This window comes from Mesoplodon mirus (genome assembly GCF_964341445.2).
Source record: "Mesoplodon mirus genome assembly, chromosome: 3".
Classification (NCBI taxonomy): domain Eukaryota; kingdom Metazoa; phylum Chordata; class Mammalia; order Artiodactyla; family Ziphiidae; genus Mesoplodon; species Mesoplodon mirus.
Window position 1 is genome coordinate 77,561,493 of NC_138978.1, and position 4,522 is coordinate 77,566,014.

The window sequence follows — 4,522 nt, forward strand, 5'->3', positions numbered from 1 at the left end:
CCAGACACTATCAAACTCTTAGAGGAAAACATAGGCAGAACACTCTATGACATAAATCACAGCAAGATCCTTTTTGACCCACCTCCTACAGGAATGGAAATAAAAACAAAAATAAACAAATGGGACCTAATGAAACTTAAAAGCTTTTGCACAGCAAAGGAAACCATAAAAAAGACAAAAAGACAACCCTCAGAATGGGAGAAAATATTTGCAAATGAAGCAACTGACAAAGGATTAATCTCCAAAATATAAAAGCAGCTCATGTAGCTCAATATCAAAAAAACAAAAAACCCAATCCAAAAATGGGCAGGAGACCTAAATAGACATTTCTCCAAAGAATATATACATATTACCAACAAACACATGAAAGGATGCTCAACATCACTAATCATTAGAGAAATGCAAATCAAAACTACAGTGAGGTATCACCTCACACCAGTCAGAATGGCCATTATCAAAATATCTACAAAGAATAATTGCTGGAGAGGGTGTGGAGAAAAAGGAACCCTCTTGCACTGTTGGTGGGAATGTAAATTAGTATAGCCACTATGGAGAACAGTATGGAGGTTACTTGAAAAATTAAAAATAGAACTACCATAAGGCCCAGCACTCTCACTACCAGGGATATACTTTGAGAAAACCATAATTCAGAAAGATTCATGCACCACAATGTTCATTGCAGCTCTATTTACAATAGCCAGTACATGGAAGCAACCTAAATGTCCATCAACAGTTGCATGGATAAAGATGTTGCACATATATACAATAGAATATTATGCAGCCATAAAAAGAAACAAAACTGAGTTATTTGTAGTGAGGTAGATGGACTTAGAGTCTGTCATACAGAGTGAAGTAAGTCACAAAGAGAAAAACAAATACTCTATGCGAACACATATATATGGAATCTAAAAAAAAATGGTTCTAATGAGCCTAGGGGCAGGACAGGAAATAAAGACATAGACCAAGAGAATGGACTTGAGGACATGGGGAGGGGGAATGGTAAGCTGGGACGAGGTGAAAGAGTAGCATTGACACATATACACTATCAAATGTAAAATAGATAGCTAGTGGGAAGCAGCTACATAGCAGAGGGAGATTAACTCGGTGCTTTGTGACCACCTAGAGGGGTGAGATAAAGAGTGTGGGAGGCAAGTTTCTTAACCCCAGTAAACTAATTTCCTCAACCATAAAATGGAGAAAATAGATGTTGCAAAGATTGAGACTACATATGAGTTATGGGCTGAATTGTGTCCCTCTGCCAATTCATACCCTGAGGTCCTAAACCCCAGTACCTCAAAATGTGACTGTATTTGGAGATAGGGCCCTGAAAGAGGTAATTAAGTTGAAATGTGGTTACTAGGGTGGGCCTGAATCCAATATGACTAGTGTCCTTACAAGAAGAGGAAATTTGGACAAAGATAGGTACAGAGGGAAGATGTTATGAAGACACGGGGAAAAGACAGCCATCATCAAGTCGAGGAGAGAGGCCACAGAAGAAACCAGCCCTGCCCACACCTTGATCTCAGACTTCTAGCCTCCAGAATTGTGAAAAAATAAATTTATGTTGTTTAAGCCACATAGTATATGGTACTTTGTTGAGGCGACCCTAGCAAAGTAATGCAATACATAAAGAATTTAGAATGGTGCCTGGAACATGATAGGTAATCAGTAACTTAATTAATACTATTATTTTCTCAGAGCTCTTCTAATATTCATTTCCAAAAACTACACACATAAATTCAGGCCTTATAATGTTCACTTTATGGCTAAGTAGCAAAGAAACTTGCCCAAGTAATAGGTAGTAGAGCTGGAATTTGAACTAAGGTTTTATCTGGCTCCAAAGTCTATATTTCTGGGCTTCCCTGGTGGCGCAGTGGTTGAGAGTCCGCCTGCCGATGCAACGGACACGGGTTCATGCCCAGGTCCGGGAGGATCCCACATGCTGCGGAGAGGCTGGGCCCGTGAGCCATGGCCACTGAGCCTGCGTGTCTGGAGCCTGTGCTCTGCAATGGGAGAGGCCACAACGGTGAGAGGCCAGCGTACTGCAAAAAAAAAAAAAAAAAAAAAAAGTCTATATTTCTAAGCATTAATTGTGATATGAAGCTTTTTTTTTTTCTATAAGGTAACAACAAAACAAAAGAGAGTGCCTGGTTTATTTACAGGGCTACTTTAAATGTATCTGAAAATGTAATTTGATTATGCTCATGCTTGGGTAAAAGAATATCATTTTTGGTTTGGTGCTTGCCTTATAATGTGATAATGTGAGAACTTTGCACAGATAATCATTCCAATTATACATACTGTCTTTGTTCACAGTTAGAATAATAACAATGTTGAGTATTGAACTGTTTTTAAAAATAAAGGATATTATTTTACTTGAGTAGATAGTGATACTTTTATTCTCCCTCTGTATACTATTAACACATAGTTTTTGTTAAAATAGTACAAAGATTATGAGTGCCACTAATATTAACATAGATGTTCAGCTCATTTAATATAGATTTTTTAAATGAAGTTTGTATTTGCATGTATTCATACTATTAAGTACTGAGTAGATCTTGTAATAAATACTTTCCTTTGGCAAAAAAAAAAAAAAAAGAGGGTGGGAGGGAGACGCAAGAGAGAGAGGATATGGGGATATACGTATGCTTATAGATGATTCACTTTGTTATACAGCAGAAAATAACTCCACACTGTAAAGCAATTATACTCCAATAAAGATGTTTAAAAAAAAAAAAGACAATGTCAAGAGAACGAGAAGACAACCCAGAGACTGAGAGCATGTCTTGCAAAAGACACATCTGATAAAGGATGTTATCCAAAACATACAAAGAACTCTTAAAACCCAACAATAAGGAAATGAACAAACCAATAAAAAGTGGGCCAAAGACCCAATGAGACTCACCCAATAAGATATACAGATGGCAAATAAACATATGAAGTCTTTGTCACATCTACTGCAAGAATGAAGACCATTCTCAGCAATCAGGCTGTCCACATTCTAGAAAATATTGACATTACTCTGAAAGAATACACAGTTATTATGAAGGGCCCCAGAGGAATTCTGAAGAAGGCTTTCAGTCACATCAAAGTAGAACTCAGTTTCCTTGGAAAGAAAAGAAGAGGCTCCAGGCTGACAAATGTTGGGGAAATAGAAAGGGACTGGTACCTCTAGCACTATCTGTAGTCACGTACAGTGCATGACCAAGAGTGTCACCCTGGGCTTCCATCACAAGATGAGGCTGTGTATGCTTACTTTCCCATCAATGCTGTTATTCAGAAGAATGTGTCTCTTGTTGAAATCCAAATTTTCTTGGGCAAAAAATAGATCCACAAAGTTTGGATGAGGCCAGGAGTTGCTTGCTCCATATCTCAAGCCCAGAAAGATGAGTTAATTCTTGAAGGAAACAGCAGTGGACTTAAATCAAATTTAGCTGCTTTTTTTCAGCAATCCACAGCAGTTAAAAACAAGGATATCATAAAATTTCTGGGTAGTATCTATGTCTCTGAAAAAGGAACAGTTCAGCAGGCTGCTGAATAAGTTTTAAGATGTCCAGCTACTGAAACAAGATGCTGATGACTCCCAAGACATATTTGTGATACTTTAAAGATACAGTAAAAACCCTGTATTGAAAAGAAAAGATATTCCACATCACATGTCATCAGGGAAATGCAAATTAAAACCACAGTGAGATTCCACTACACACCCAGTAAAATAGCCAAAATCCACAACACTGGCAAATGCTGGAAGGATGTTGAGCAACAGGAACTCTCATACATTGTTGGTGGGAATGTAAAATGTACAGCCACTTTGGAACACACTTTGGCAGTTTCTTACAAAACTAAACATACTCTTACCACATGATCCAGGAGTTGTGCTCCTTGGTATTTACCCAAAGAAACTGAAAACTTATGTCCACACAAAAACCTGCACATGGATGTTTATGGCAGCTTTTCTCATAATTATCCAAACTTGGAAACAACCAAGATGTTGTTTCAGTAGGTGAATGGATAAATAAACTGAAGTACATCCAGACAATGGAATATTATTCAACACTGAAAAGAAATGAGCTATCAAGCCATGAAAAGACACAGAGGAAACTTAAACGCATATCACTAAGTAAAAGACGCCAATCTGAGAAGGATATATACTATATGATTCCAACTATATGACATTCTGGAATAGAAAAACTATGGATATGGTACTTGCCAGGGGTTAATGAAAAGAGAGAGATTAATAGGTGGATCACAGACGATCTTTAGGGCAGTGAAAACACTGTATGATACATGCCATTATACATTTGTCTGAACCTGTAGACCATACAACACCAAGAGGGAACCCTAATGGAAACTATGGACTTTGAGTGATTATGATGTGTCAATGCAGATTTACCAATTTCAACAAATGTAGCCCTCTGGTGGGAGATGTTGATGATGCAGGGAGGCTATGCATGTGTGGGGGAAGGAAGGTATATGGAAAATCTCTTTACCTCCCTCTCAATTTTGCTATGAACCCAAAACT

At 37.8% G+C, this 4,522-nt stretch overlaps 1 pseudogene across 1 annotated transcript; it reads left to right on the forward strand.

The window, feature by feature from the left end:
• The first annotated feature begins 2,959 nt into the window (after window positions 1-2,959).
• Window positions 2,960-3,541, forward strand: LOC309800437 (large ribosomal subunit protein uL6-like; annotated as a pseudogene). Its single transcript has one exon. The product of its transcript is annotated as a large ribosomal subunit protein uL6-like (transcript).
• The last annotated feature ends 981 nt before the right edge of the window (window positions 3,542-4,522 follow it).